The sequence below is a fragment of the Sus scrofa genome, chromosome 1, assembly GCF_000003025.6.
Source record: "Sus scrofa isolate TJ Tabasco breed Duroc chromosome 1, Sscrofa11.1, whole genome shotgun sequence".
Classification (NCBI taxonomy): Eukaryota; Metazoa; Chordata; class Mammalia; order Artiodactyla; family Suidae; genus Sus; species Sus scrofa.
Window position 1 is genome coordinate 130,865,622 of NC_010443.5, and position 15,620 is coordinate 130,881,241.

General features: G+C 54.8%; 1 protein-coding gene and 1 long non-coding RNA gene across 7 annotated transcripts in view; one reads left to right on the top strand and one right to left on the bottom strand.

Moving 5' to 3' along the window:
* The window catches only part of BAHD1 (bromo adjacent homology domain containing 1), a 24,901-nt gene extending 15,787 nt beyond the window's left edge, over positions 1-9,114 (bottom strand). The window contains exons 1-2 of one of the 5 annotated variants that reach the window (XM_021097670.1): positions 7,755-7,820; positions 3,450-3,541 (exon numbers count right to left, since the gene is read on the bottom strand). The gene's annotated coding sequence lies outside the window, so the exon portion shown is untranslated. The other 4 variants (XM_021097680.1, XM_021097694.1, XM_021097659.1 and 1 more) reach the window with 4 other exon arrangements.
* Positions 8,238-12,870, top strand: LOC106509023. 2 transcript variants are annotated; one of them, XR_002345437.1, is made up of 3 exons: positions 8,238-8,285; positions 8,536-8,769; positions 10,918-12,870. It is a non-coding gene; the product is annotated as an uncharacterized LOC106509023 (long non-coding RNA). The 2 variants fall into 2 exon arrangements; XR_002345436.1 differs by lacking the exon at positions 10,918-12,870 and adding an exon at positions 8,879-9,072.

Here is a 15,620-nt window from a genome sequence, read left to right on the forward strand (position 1 = left end):
TCAGGAGTGGTGAAGCATATGTGTTGGTTCAACCACCAAGACACTCCAGAAACCAACAACTTAGATTTCTAAGATGGCCTACCAAGCCTAGGGGTGCTATCTCTTGTCCCCAACAGAAGGAACTGGCCAGCCACGCCAAGATGGGAGCTCCGCCCTCAGCCTCCTCAGCAAAGTGCTGACCTCTTGTATGAAACAACCATGAGGAACAAGACCCATGACCAGGCCTTCCCAACACTCTGCCAGCACGAACAGAACCACAAGCAGCCCCTACTAGAGTTACAGGCACTCAACCTGAATATCTCACACCTAAGCAATTAACCAAGTGTTTAAAGGCACAGGCAGGCTCTGCTTCTTTACTATTAAATCTCATCCACAGGGCTTATTAAGAGCTTGGTGAATAAATATCTGGCTGCCCACCTGCTTCACCCCATATAACATTTGGGGTAGACTGATGGCACCACTGTCCTGCAGCCCAGAACAAGAAACTGTCACCCCAAACTCTTCCCCATCCCCACATCATGCCTCTTCAATATAATCCACAGTTTAAAAGGCCACTTTGAGAGTTCTTTCATATTTACAGAGCACGCCCTTTTCCCACTACCATCCTCTTTCTTTTCTCTCCCAATCTGCCCAGCTATCCCATTCACTTCTTACCCCAAATCACTGAAAGTGAGCAAGGGCAATACTGGAGGCATACCTGTACCAAGACAAAGAATGTCAGATACTAAGGTGAACTCAGCAGCAAAGAAACAGAGCTAGTGTTATCAGTCCTCAAATCCCCTAAGGTGCAGGTGGAGAATTCTTGATTCAGCAGAGAAGCTTCTAGTCCAGGAGGACAGCTAATGTCTGTCAAGCACTCACTCTGCCCCCAGCACCACCATAAGCACGTTACAGTCACCATCACTCTCATCCATCCTTACACCACCCCACAAGGTGACTGTTACCTCACCCTAACAAGGAGAAAACAGAAGTACAGAGAGGTAGAAGAACTTGCCCACATTCCCAAGCCACTGAGGGTAGAGGCAGGGCAACTAGTCTCAGTCCCAAAGCCCACGCCCCAAGGCTGCTGAGTCACAGACCAACATTCAAGAGCAACTTGCATGCTCAATTTTGCTTTTCCGTGCTGTTTTTAACTATTGGCATTAACACATTACTAGCTTTTTCCTGATTTTTCACCACAAAAGAATAAAAGATGTACTATGATTAAATGACACCTGTGTACTGGCCAAGGAACATAAACATAATTTTACAAATTATTTCTACAGAAAAGTCTGCTCAAAGTTCCCAATAAACTCTCAGATACACTTTTGAAACAAACCCATTTTATATCCTAGAAAGGGTAAAGGTTGCAAAGATGTTTTCTTGATTTTACAGTAAATTCAGGAAAGGAGTCTACAGACTTCCCCTTCCCCTATGCATCTAACCACATCTTTTCAATTACAGGAAATCTTAACCCACACGGACTGCAATGAAGACTGAAATCTGGTCCCCACACTCCAAAGAGCCATCTTAATATTTTAAGACATATTACCTGACCTCTTGGCTACCTCTTTGGACAGAATAAATCCAAGGCCTTCCAATTTTCTCTATCACCTCGTACAGTCATTTCATCAATTTTACAATAGTTTTCTACACTCTGTCCAAACCGTGTGAACCCCTCCAGGCACACAGAAGGGGACACCCCTCACTACTGACTACAGTGGAACCATGACTTCATCTTCCATCCTACACACGTTGGGATATCCTGGCACCAAGCAGCACACGTCGGGATATCCTGGCACCAAGCAGCACCCCAATATCTTTCCTGTGCTATCTACAGATTCTCTAAAAACCAGTAATTTACCTCTAAACCACCTAGCTTGATGGGAATGTGATTAACAAAATGAATTTTCCCCAAACATTTTAGACACGTGGCTGCAGTCAGAGAGAGGCTTAAGTGTGGGTCAACCCTCTCCTCTGCAGCCAGGAAATTCAAAGAGCTACATCCAAGGAAGGTGGGGACCCAAACAGGCACTGGAGGTAGGAGTGGTCAGCATCCATCCAGGTGAGACCTTGGTGTCACAAAAGGCAGAAGTGGTCACACCAAGTCCTATCTCCTTAACTGAGGACAGAGGACTGGGGAGGGGGTGTCAAAGTATGTACATACACACCCGTCCCCGTAACTAAATGGAAAAGAAACTGACATTAAAAAAAAAAGATGTAGACCTCAAGCTTCTGCCTGGTATTGATCCTGTTAACTAAGTTGAGTCATTTGTCATTTTTTTCATTCTAGTAATTTGGTTATGGTGCCTTGGATTTAAGTTCCTATTTCAAATCTCAGAGAGATAAACCCATTCCTTTATTCCTGGTGCCTGCTGAAAATCTCAAGGACAATGTTATTTTTTATTACTATTATTATTATTAATTATTTGGTGGGACGCTGAGTCACGTTAATAACCAGCCATCTTCGCAGGTGTTTCCCACTGGGAAAAAGGGAATCTGGATGAAAATCCTTTCTAGGACATGACACAAAGTCCTGGATGTGACTCTGTCCTGAGGCCTGTTCACCAAACCCACAATCCTCAGATCCCCAGCTTTAAGACCAAGTCGCCTAGGGCAGGACACCAATACCTCCATTGGAACCCCAGGGCCAAGCTAGCACTCAGCAGCTCTGCTAAGCCAGCTCAGTGGAGCCAAGGGCACTGGTCTGGCCCTGCACAGGCCGCCTGCAGCCTCACGCCTGCTGCTGCTCTTCCCCCTCCTCCCTATTAGCCAGTTTACTGCTCATTAGTGGCAGTACCAGGAGGTGGGCAGGGGAAACATAAAGGAGCTGAAATTCAAACCAGTCCATTTTACTCCAGTTAGGTGCCTCCCATAAAACCAGGCAGGATTTCATCATTCAGGACCTCCCTGTCCCCTGTTCTGGGGAGGTCGAAGCAGCCTGAGGGGTGAGGAGCTGCAGAATACCAGGACTCCAGACACTGGGAGCCTATGCTTCTAATCTTCACAAGCCCTTGACTACATGCTGTATTGTCCACCTTTTCAGGGTTAACAGGCACTCCCAGCCATGAGTTGGCCCATCATGTCAAGGCGGGGGGACCTGCAGAGGAGGAGTGCTGGGGCTTCCCTCTGTATCGAAGCACACTCTTCTTGTCCCTCCAAAGTCCCCCGCACAATGGCAAGTTCACAAAGGAAGTGAGTCCTGCCAGACTGTGCTAGCAAATTCCCATAAATACTTGGGCCGGGGCAGTACTGCTTATGTAAAATGCTTCCCCATTGAGAGATGCTGCTTTATTTACATTCTTCACAACCCATTCATAAAAAGGAGATCTTTTAATGTTGGGGCTGTTCGTATAATGCTCCATAAACCCGGCAGCTTCAACTGGCAGCCTTAGTTCAACATGGGCTTCTTCTCCACTCCAGAAACTTTTTCCCCCTAAAAAAATTTTTTTTTCTCTTTAATGACTCACCTTGTGACAGGGTGCTAAGGCCAGATGTTGTCGGAGCAAGGCCAAGAGGAGTAAGAACAGGTAAAATGAACACACATAAGTCCTCCTGAAGACTGGGACAGAAAGGTGGGGAGGAATGAAAATAAATAAATTGAAAATCCCCACAGAACTCCAATGTGAAGTAGGCATGTTGTGAGGCTAAATCCCTTCCAGGTTTACTGAAACTTCCTTTACAAATGTCAAAACGCTCTCCAATTTATACCTCTACCTATCAGAGAAGGTGTGGAGGAAATTTTTTTGTTTTTAATCAGAAGAGAAGACTCTTTGTAGTTTTCATTTTGCATTGTGGATGAATCAAAAAGCAGAAATTTTCTCTGCTTTTTTGTGAAAGTGTTCTGGTGGCTGCGGGATCCAAGAGGGGCACAATTTGCTCAGAATGAAGAAACTCAGACAAACCTCAGAAAAAGACAACATCAGAAAAAGACGGAGGGCTGTGTTCTAGGACACACAGCAAAAACGGTCCCAGCAGCGGAGGAGAGAGACCAGGAGATGAATTTTGAGGTAGGCTGTCTCCTGCTACTGTAGAAGCAAGGAGGAGAGAAGTAGTAGGAATTTTTTTTAATTGACGGGGGAGCGGTCTGCATTGCCATGGCAACTGTGAGGGGTGGCTTTCCCGCTTGGAAGGGAAATGTTGGTCCATTAATCATCAAACTGGGGCACAAAAGGGAGGTTTGGGGGAAAAGAAATGGATGCAGAATTTATTTTTTCACTGCCTAGACTCAAACCAGTCACCAGTCTTCTTTCCTGTTTCCCCCATGGTCCAGAGTTGATGGTAAACAAAAACGGAAGTTCCAAGAGAGTTAGGATCATATGCTGTCCTTTCTGATGGGTTCAGTGTGGGGCTGATCGTGCCTCCCATGCCAGCAATGCCCCTACAAACACCTCCTTCAACATCATTCCCCAAAGCCCCATCCACAGGCCAGTCCCAGGGACCTTTCTTTTCTGTTCTTAGAATGATGTTTTCTCCCCCATTCACACCCAGGATTGAGAAGAGATAAAACATATGGATTCATTTAGCATGGACAACAAGGAAAATTGCAAAAGAGCAGCAAAGCCGGGTGGGGAGAATGGCCTGGTGAGGTAGGAGGAAGACAGGATTACAGTCCTTTTCCAATTGATGTCTATATGGTGTCATGTGAGCAATCCACAGGACAGACCCTTCACCAGCTGCAATAGCAGAAACAACAGCTAAATTTCATTTGTTCCCCATGTTAAAGCACCCCAAACATGCCCTATGGACATGCCTGAGACCGAAAAGGTCGGAAACCACCAAGGACTCCATACTGGCATTTCTGGGGAAACAGAAGGAAAGGTTTCCCCTCTGCTCCCACTCAACTAAGCCGCCAACTGCACTTATTCATTCAATAAAAATGATGTGTACAGCTCTGTACCAGAAATCCTGGAATACTCACACACATACACAACAAACGTTTGATACTCATACTGTCCTTGTCCTTAAGAAATGTCCAACCGACAAAAGCACTCAAAGAACACACCACGTTATATAAAATCCAGGGTCATAATTTCAGAGGCCAGCAACGTTGGCCTGGAGTGGTCTGAGATCAAAGATCAGTAGGATTCAGGCAGGACAAGAAGGCGGCAATGGCTCCTAACTAGGGACAACAGGGGAAATCAGCAGGAGCAAAGATGCAGGGAGATAAACATGCGTGGCTAGGGCAGAGCCCTAAGGGACACTGTCTAGGATGAGACTGCAGGAAACGGGGAGTCATGGCAAGTTTGTGGGTAGGGGAGTGACATGGGGGAAGGAGTGCTTTACAAAGAATGATCTAGCAGCTTTGTGCAGAATGGACCAGAAAGGCCAGAGGAAGCAGTAGGGAAAGGGAGTCCATGACAACAACACAGGCCTGACATGGGGACAACAGGGCAACGGACAGGACAAAAAGGAGGGAGATATAAAAAAGACATTCTTCACTGGCGAAACTTCCCAGGGCAAACTCTCTTAAACACTAGATCTGACCTACGTGAGTCTCCTGCCAGGTAAGAGCCTGTCAAAGAGGGAGACATTGTTTTGGCAACTCCCTTTATATTCCAATGGCCAGACCAGGTCACACCCTTCTGACTGCCACCAAAAGAAGTCACATACATACTAGACAGCCCCACAGAAGATACAAAGACCTTGAGATGCTTCATCACTCTCTGGATCTTAAACATACAATTAAATTCTCTCAGAACAAACTTCAGTCTCCTGCATTAGGTAATACGTCCCTTTCCCACAAGCCTCAACTCCACCCAGGCTGGGGTCTAGACCTTCCTGGGGAGGGGGATGGAGGGTGGCCATGAACTAACTTCATGTTCGGATTAAGCAAGGGTGACAGGGCATTTTCCCAAGGTGGGATTACAGCCAATGACAGCCTCGAGCAGCTCATAAACCAACATCTTCCTCAGGTGGGATCTAGATTTTTAGCAAAAGTCTATATTCTAAACAACCTGAATCTGTTTTTGTGGTCCCAACTCTTCCATTAAGTACGGGGGTCACAAGACAGGGCAAAGGAGCTCTGAGTGGGTTTTTAGGAACGGGAAAACAGCATTCAGTTTAGAGCTGGTCATTGGTGGGGTCAGAAGCACTCATAGCTTAAGCCACTGGTTCCTAAATGTCCTCTAGTTGGCCAAGGACAGTGGTGTCCCTCCAGGACATGTGGTCTCTCTGGGACCTTTTCTCCTTTTTTTGGAAGACATGGAGGTGAAGAGGATGGAATTAAAGTCTTTCAGGTGATAAAGAAACGCTTTAAATTTAATCATTAATTTCCTGTCTGAATTGATCAACTCAGCTTCTCATTCCTTTATGCGAATACCTTCCTTTACTAAAGAAAAGTACTGAAGGCAATTGTCCACATATTTCTGGAGCACACTTGGGAGGTATCTCCTAGTCTCCAATCCAACCAGTCTTCTACCCTCTTAAGACTGTTGACAATGGGAGACTAGGAGATGTCCCAGGTGGGATTAACCCTCTGTCTGAGGGAAGACTCTGGCTATTGAAACCCCTCATGCCTGGCAGGCTCTAGAGCTGCTCACCGGACTGTCGCCTGGATGAGTCCAGCAACCCCGGTCGCCACTGGCCAGGCCCACCGTGTGCACAACACCACCTCTGCCCTTCTGCCCCCGCTGGGTCGACCCCACTCTTCCAGAACAGCGAGGCGATCTAAGGCTTGAGCAGTGAGCCAGTGCCGCAGCTCCTCCCGGCGGTCGCCCCGCCCCCGCAATCCCCAGGGCAGAGTCCGGCCCTGTCGCCCGCCCCTTGGGGTGGGTGGCTCGGACCCGCTCCCCTCCCCGACGCCACCACCTGCGCCCGCTCCGGCGCCGCCTTTGTCCGGAGCTTCGCCGCCAAGCGGGCCCCTCGGGCCCGACCTGACCCGGCCCCCGGCCCCGGAGGAGAGGCGGCAGGCAGGGCAGGGCAGGGCCAGGCCCGGCTGCGAGCACTGGGTCCCGCTGTCACTTGGAGGCGGTCTGACAACTTCGGTTCCCCCGCCCCACCTCGGACTCGGCCACAGCTCCGCACGGTCCCCTCCGGGCCTCCCGCGGCCCACACTCGCTTCTCGAACCGGTTCCCTTCCGTCTTCGGCGCCTCCCTTCCTCCTAGACCGATCGGGTCCGGTCTACACTACCTCCAGACCCGGCGCGGCCCCCATCCCCTGCCCCCCATCCAGCAATAACCGGTCAGCTCTCAGCGCGGGAGGGCGCCCCCCACCCTGTGCGGGCGATCCCGCGGCGCCGCCCCCGGCCGCGGCCCCTTGCCTCCGGGACCGCGATGGGGGAGGGGGCGCGGCGGCGGCGGGGGGGGGTGTGTGTGCTGCGGGGGCCTTGCCGCCCGCGCACTCGGAGGCAAACCGGCTCCGCCGCGACCAAGAAACAACCGGCGTCCTCCCGCCCTCCGCGGCCCGGGACGCCCGCGCCGCCGCCGCCCGGCCGAGCTGCCACCCTGTGGCCGCCACCCACCCCGCCCCCGGCCTGCGAAGCGGGCGGCCCCCGGGGGCTGTCACCTCGAGGCGCTCCGCGCTCCCCGATGGCGGGACCGTGGCGCTGGACCTGAGGGAAAGAGGCGGCGCGAGCGAGCGAGCGGCCGCACCTGCTTCGCGTCGTCCGTCCGTCCGTCCCTTCCCGGGCTGGCGGGGGCGGCGGCGCGGCGCGCTCGGTGGGGCGCGCTGACGGGCGGCCGGTCCTCTCTCCTTCACTCGTCTGCCTCCCTCGCTCGCTCCCTCCCGCCCGCTCGCCCCTTCCCCTCCTCCTCGACCGCGGCCCCTAGCTCACCGGGAGGGCGGCGCGGACGGCGCGGCTCTGGGAGCCCGCAGGCCCTGGCCGGGCTGGAATCCGGCGGCTGGAACCCCCCGGGGGCGCTCAATTCCCGGGCTCCACGCTGCTGCGTCAGCGCCTCCTCCTGGGGGCCGGGGCCGGGCGGGCGGAGCGGGGGCCGCGGTCGGGCGGGGCCGTCGGGGGGGCGGGCGCGCCTGGCCCAGGCGGGCGGACGGCGGGAGCCGGACGGGCGGGGCAGGCAGCCGGACGGGCGGGCGGCGGGGGCCGGGCTCCGGGATCCGCTACGCCGCTCGCGGTTCCCCCACAAACTCCCCGAGAGCGGAGCCTCCGCCGCCCTCCTTCCTGCTTCCTCGTCCCTAGCCAATCAGCGGCGCGCCCCTCGGCCAGCTCCGCCAATCAGCCGCCCCGCCCTGCGCTGGCCCCGCCAGCCAATCCGGCCCTCGGCTCCCCCTCCCGGTCTCCGACCAATCAGAACCGTGGGTCGGTCGTCCCAACGCAGGGGGCAGCACGAGGCGGCCGGGGGAGGCGGTGCGGGGAGTGGTGGGGCCTGGGGGGAGGGGTACGGTGCCAAGGGTGGTGGAGTGGGGGGTGGGTTTCTTTGCCGGCTTCTCGGATTTTCTCTTCGTCTCCAGAGCCGGAGCCCGTATCCCATGGTGACCCGACCCTAGAGCCCCAATCCACTAGCTGCTACCCCACCCCCGCCCCCCCGAGAAATCTAATCTCACCCCAGCCCTGGCCGTCACCTCTCTTCATCCCTCGTCCCCTTTTTCCTCTCCAGCACCCACTGGAGAAAACTGCGGGCCGAGGAACGCCCCACGCTCGCCAGCGGCTGCTGCCCCCAAGGCAAAGCTTCGGGAAGACCAGCCGAAAATCAAGCGCAGACAACCCCCCTTTCCTGCAGAAAGGGCCCCAGACTCCAACGAAAGGGCCCCGACTGCTGAGAAGCCCCTCCCGCCCTTGCCTCATCTTTCCGACTTCCCTGCCTGCCACGTCTCCTTTCCTTTCCAGCAAGGTCGGTCCTGGCTCGGTAACCCCTCACCCGCATCTCTTTTCCCTCTTTCTCCCCTTCACCTACCTACCGCCCCCCACTCCAGCTCCTAATTCACCTCTCTCATAAGCAGAGTGTGAAACCCTCAACCGTTTCCAGCCGACAGCAGAGCCTGGTCTATGAGTCCTTGACACCCACACACCCTCTTCCATCACCGCGGGGAACACCAGAGCTCTCCGGGCGAGGGAGGAGGGGGCGGGCAGCCTGACAGCCCAGGCTGGACTCCCTCCCTCGCGTCCCCAAGCCAGGATGGGACCAAGTGTGGACACTTACCTGGCTTCCCCCTAGTCACCGAATGCCGTGGCTCCGTCTCACACCCACAGACGTGCCTTTCCAAGCCTGAGCACGCTCGCAGGGTCAGCGGGGTGGGTGGGCACAGCAGGCTGAGGTCACACGGAGGTGTGGGAGGTCCCTGAGGGGTGCGGGAAGGGGCTGTATCTTGGCCACCTTGAATTGCCAGAGCCGGCAAAGGACTTCCCTTCAGCAAAGTCTGGATGTGCACTTAGTAGGTTCTTGAGAAATACTGAGTCCTCTTTGAAACAAAGCTTCATTGCCAATTTAGGCAGGGGAGGGGAGCTTTGGGAGGTAAAAGGAGGAGCGGCAGAAAGGGTAGTGTCAAGTCGCCAGCTACATGGAGGAAAACACCTCTGACAGAGAAAAGCACCCCCAGGGCTGCGGCTGCCTAGACAAGAGCAGAAATGCAGCCTTGGAGTGTGGCTGAAGGGCTCCTCCTGCACCATACATAATGCTTTGCCTTTCCTAGACCGCGGCAGTCAAGCACTCACTAGAAGATAGCCTTTAAGACAATTAGGGCTACTAGCCCCTATGCCTGGGAAATAGAACCCTAAAAGATGGTTCCCTATCTGCCTCTAGAGCTGTCAATGGGGCCCAGACAGACCTAGCTGTGTAGGGGGACATGTTTAAAGGACCTGGCCACCCAGCAAGGTGTGAATGGAAGCTGAAAGCCGAGACTGTGGCATGGCAACTTCTCAAAGGGCCAGGTTCTCCCAAGACAAATGCTCCTACTTTTCCCACGTCCCACCCTCAGGGAAAGCAAAAACCCCAAACCTACAAAAGTAGAACTCTTAAAGGATTGCTCCTCTCCCTGAGCCTCCCAGGACAAGCTTCCTACCAGTCCCACCACCACCATCTGGCCAGCCCTACCCCCCCCCCTTACAAAATACCTCCTCCCCCTGTCCCAGTCTGTCCTTTGGGCTGATACCGCCACCCCTCATCAGAGACTGATGGTAGAGGGTAACAGCAAAAGTGGCCACTGGAGCTAGATCATGCCATTCTGGCAGCCAAGAGCCAAAACAGGAGAGGGGACAGGGCTCCTGTCAGCAACCCAGCCTATTGTGACCTTGGCTTCATGCCCACTAATGGGCAGGGATTGAGGCCAAGAGGGTGAGAAAAGAAATGTACCGAGTCACAGGAAAGGAGACCTAAGTGGCAGGAAGCCCATCCTCGGCCTAGGAAGTGGTTGCAGGGTGAGGTTAGAAGAGTGGACTTTTCCCCAGCATCCAGGAGTGAAGATCCAATGGCCCTGGGCTGGGGAGTGGGGAAAGAGTTGTCTTTATTTGGGGCTGTGGTGGGAGGGAAAAAAGGGAAACTGATTGTTGAGGAGACAGAGCGGTCATGAGAACCCATTCCAGTCTACCCGGCCTGCCCAGCCTGCCCAACAGCTGGAGGAGTTCTACTCTCAGAGCCTCCGTCATGTGGGTGGCTGCCTCCTGTGCCCCAGGAGGCTCTAACCAAGTGGACTACAGTTTGGAGACACAGGCTGGCTAAAGGCACCTGATCTTTCTCCTCTGGCAGCTGGCTGATCTCCCTCTGTTCCCCATCCCCTTTGTTAATGCTGGTCAACAAACCAATGAAGAGGCCAGGGGCTACACCCCCTGCCTGTCCCCCAGGGGACCTTTTGGTCTCTCTTCTCCTCCTTTACCCCACTTGCAGGGACCTCTTCTGGGCTTGCTTCCTTTCCAGTCCAGAGCCCTTTCCAGGTGTGGAAGAGCTCTGCGTGTCCTCTAACCTTTCCTGAGCGAATGCTGCCCCCATCCCACCCCACCAAGGCAGCTGTGCCAACGCCTAGGGCCCCTCACCTTTCCTCCCCAGGGCACACCCAGAGGTCCCCCGCTGAAAAGGATTTGCTGCTTCACCTGAAGAGAGGAATGGATACATCAGGTCTCCAGAGCCACCCTTCCCTGCCTCCAGGCAGGGGGCTCTCTCTATCCAGCGCCTCCGACCCATCAGGAAGGGTTAATTGCCTCAGAACAAGAGAGCCTAGAGGGGGAGATGCTGAGAGGAAAACATCCAGGGCTGAGAGAAAACATGCCGCACACCCCTCCCCCACCACGTACGACCAGACTGACAGCCGGGACAGACTGTCTGCTCTATCATCTCCAGTCCAGCCGCCAGGCACCTCCCCCACTGCCCGCCGCAGTCCCTGCAGACCGCCTGCCCTCGGTTCCAGCCACCTGGCACTGGGCAGGGTACCCCAGTGTGGGCAGCGCAGTCTTTGCAGTGGTGGCAGTAACCACTTTCCCCTTCCTCCATGCCAGGTTCTGGTCCCACCTTTTGTGGGAGTGGGGCGGCTGCTCCCTCACCGCCCTCCTCTCCAAGAGTGCCCGAACTCTACGTGTCAGGGTGACTTAGCTACCTGGCCCCTCAGCCTCACTGGACAAATTGGAGGTTAGGGTGCCTTGGGGCAGGGATAGCAGAACACCAATTAAATGCGACTGTAGCAGCTGCCCCCTCCTCCATTATAAGGGGGGGGGGCAATAAAGAAAGCTGGAGTTTTATAGTCCTTTTATCTGACCCACTCTCTCTTAAAGGGATCGAAACCCCCTCCTTAAAGGGATCTCCAGAAATTATTTGCCCCCTCCCGCCCCCCAGGCAAATCCAAGTGCAATCCGGTCTGTTTGGTCTTTACCTGCTGAGGCCCCTTTCCCTAGGGATGGGGGAGGCAGACGTGCTCTCCCTGTGACTCTGAGCCGGAAGGGCAAGGCCCCCTCCTGCTGCCAAGGAGCCAGCTGTTGAGTGCCCAGCAAAGAAGAGAAGAACAGGCCCTCTTCCTCTTCTAATGGCACTCAATGCCACAGGCTGAGGGGGAAGTCAAGGTGAGGCAGGGGTCAGTCTGCATAAGAAGTAAAAAGGGGGGGGGTGCTACCTGCATCCAGACCTTGGGGAACACATGTCCATGGCGCGGTGTCCAAAACCCCCATCTGCCCAGACTGCTGGCCAGACTGCTGGCCAGAGGAAGTCTTTGCCGGCTGCTCCCCACCCCCACCCCCCACTCCCCAAAAGCTATTTCTGCATTCTCCTTCTAGCAACTCCCGACTCCTACCCTCTTTAGGGCCCCAGGCCTTCCCCTTGGGGTGCCCTCTCTGCCCTTTATCCAAGTTGCCTCCACCAAGCCGCAACAACTGCAGACTAAACCCCATTTCAGGTTCTTCCCTGTCCCTGCCGGCGAGTCCCGGGGTCCGTCTCACCCTCCAGCGCCCTCCACACCCCCAACTCCCAGCCAAGGGGGTGGGGGATGGGCACACCTCGGCTCCGGAGAGCCCAGAAGAGCGCATCCTCCCCCTCCTGCTTACTCGGCACCTAGTCCCACCCGGCCCTTGAGGCTGCAGGGTTCGAGGAGGGTGGGTGTGAACCGGGGGGAGGGGGAGGCGGGGTCCGAGGGCACTCCAGACCAAGAGGGAGAGTCGCAAGCAGGCGTTCACTGAAGCTACCCCTTCTGCCCCTCCTCCCTTCGCGCGTGGAGGGTCGAGGCTGCCGCCGGAGGCTTTCCTGGGCGCTTGGGAACCCGCCAAGGCCCCCACCCCTGCCACTCCCAGGAGGAGAGGCTCCCCCAAGGACGGGAGCTGCGAGCCCTCCCCCCGCACCTCCCGCAGCTGCGGCAGCCTCCGGCTGAGGTCAGGCTCCACCTCCTTTCTCCGGAGGGAGAGCGCGAGGATTGTTTGTTGTTGGGGTGTGAGAGAGAGAGAGAAGGTTCGAGATCACCTGGCCCGGTGGGCACTGGCCCCGGGAGCGGGCCGAGTGGGCTGGGTTCGGCGGGAGCCCACTGCGGAGGGTCCAGAACTAACCTCACGCACCCCCACCCCCACCCCGCGGGCTCTGCAAAAGCGGCCCCATCCGCCCGCGCCGGTTCTTCCATCCAGCCGCCCACTCGCCCTTGCCCCCGCCCAGCTGTCCGTCCCTCGAGGGATTCTCGAGGGGCCAGAATGCCCCCGGCAAAAAGGCCAGCCCCGGGGGTTACCACGAAGAATCAGGCCGTTTTCTTGCTCTCAAGAAGCTTCCAGTCCGGGCTGGGATGTGTTCGGGGTAGAGGGACAAGTAGCCAGAAAACAACGTGAGGAACATAACTTCTTGACAGGAACACGCAGTGGCTGCTGAGGAAGCCAAAGGCAGGGTGCTAAGGTCTGCCCTTGGTGGGGCGAGGGGGTGAGGTGCGAGAACGTTCGAGAAAGGGTTAAGCCGCGAGCAAAGTCTCTACGAAGGCGCAGGCATTCTCCACGCAGACCTGCCATTGGTAGGGGCAAAGTTGAGGCCGTGCAGCGCAGGGGTCCTGGCTTGAAAAAAGGCGCAGAGCTGTGAAGTAGGGAGAGTGAGGCGAGGGTTGAGGCTGAAGAGGAGGCTGGGGCCACCTGGGTTTGTAAGCCCTGCCCAGGAGCTTCATAACCACCGCATCCGGCAACGGGGGATTTTAAGGGAAGGAAGGTCCCGGTCAGAACTGGGCTGACAGAAATCCAGGGAGGCGAGTTGGGGGAGCAGTGGGCTGAGGCTCATGCAGGGGGGATGTTGCCTCCTCCTCGATGTCCATCCAGCGCTGGCCTCTCCGAGGGATGTTTTACTTTGGGGCTCCGCCCTCCCTACTAGGTGGGCTGAAAGGGTCCATCCTTGGGGAAGAGCCCTCAGTGCGGCTCCCACCGCCAAGCAGGGGCTGTACCTCATTTCCCCGGAAGGGATGGGAAGGGCTCAATGTCTCCAACTCCTGCTTCGCCCTTCTAAGCAGTCCTGCCATTTCCTAGAGCAGCGATGAGAATGAAGTCCGCAAAGGTGGGAACCAGCTTTGCCCTCCATGTGCTGTTTCCCTGCCCTACTTGGGACTGTAATTCTCAGGCAGTGGACACTGATGATGAAAGCCGTATAGAGCTGGTTTTGTTTGCATCCCAATCCCAAGAGGCAGGTATGACCTCTGTCACCATTTCATAGATTAGGAAACTGAGGCTTAGAACGATTAATGCCTGTCCCAGGTCACACAGGTGATCTATACCCGGCTTGCCTGACCCTCAGGTCAGGTTGGATCCCCTGGTCCCCATCCACAGCACTGCTTTCTAGGAGCCTGGACAGCCATGCCCCACTTGTCTGCTCCTGACCACAGCCGCTGTTGGGATTGCCAGGTTGAGTAGAACAGAGTGAGAGGGTGTCAACAAAGGTTCATATCATAGCCCTACCCTTTCTAGAAAGCCTGTTTCCATGACATCTGGAAGCAAACTCTTCCCGGGCTTTTCTTTGGGGTTCTCCAGCAGAGGTCATACCCATTCATGTTTGTTCCTGGAGTTCTTGGGTTCTCTGCCCCCCAAATCCTCATCCTCAGAGCCTCAAGCCTGACTTCCTGGGAAGGTCTCTCAAAGATCAGGTCCACCTTGCTCGCTGATGTTCTGGATTCCCAGGGGCCCCACAGTCCTCCTGCTATGCCTTCCTGACTGGCTGCTGCTTTTCCTGGGTCTCAGTGATGAGACCTGGAAGGCAGGATTGTGTCTTCAACTTCCTCTTTATGGTTTCCTGTGTGTCAGGCATATCCTTGAACCCAAGGAAGATGGCATTCTAGGTCTCTCAGAACCTGGCCTCAGGACAGCCCTCTACCTCTCTCCTTTCACAGGTCCGCTTAGGGGTCCCAACCTGGCAACTTTTAAGAATTCAACAGGCAGATGAGTTCTGTTTGACAAGTTTTTTTTTTTTTTTTTCTTCCTCACAAGGCTTTCAAAGAAGACTGAAATTAGGAACCCATAATGAAATGTTTGGAGATTTAAAATCAAAATGCAGAGTTCCAGTCTCTCTTGAAATATTAGAAGACCTGGCTACCTTTGGCCTATATTTCCATTTGCAACAATAGGCTAGTGCCAAGCAGCAAATGCCATTTTTACGGGGCAGGGGTGCTCCAGTGGCATTTATGCCTGCCTGACCTCTGAAGGTCTTCGGGTTTGTGACCGTTGCATAGTGGACACAGAGACACAGATGGTTGTCTGGTTGTCTGGTTGTCTGGTTGTCTGGTTGTCCAGGCCTTTGGTGTGTCTGCCTTCCTTGGCCCTACCTGGAGAGCCTCATTACATTCTCACAGCCTATTTCTCTTTACTACCTTCATTATTGTTTACTGGGCATACTCCAAGTTCCATGGACCCAGGCTGTAGATGAGAAGGGAAATTAAATGTGGTCCAGGGTGTGTGGGCTCCACTGGGTGACTACTCCCAAGAACAGGGTGAGATTCTTGGCAAATAGTAGGTGCCTAATAATATTTGATGAGCTGAACAGTATATGATCTTGGTAAACGGGAAATGAATAAATAAATTAATGGGGAGGGGGGATGATCATTCCAAGAAGCATGAAATGTCTGTACTGATCTGGGTGTGAGTTGCTTGGGATCTCAGTTTCCTCAGAGTCACTGCTATTAGGACACTTGTTTGCTCAGAAATCAAATGGGAGTATGTCAAGGAGGACCCCTCCTTTGAGGAACCTGGGAGGCTGTGAACTGAAAACCCAGGAGTGCCACCACTGAGGTTCTTTGAACCCAGACCCATAGACTGGGTCCCAGG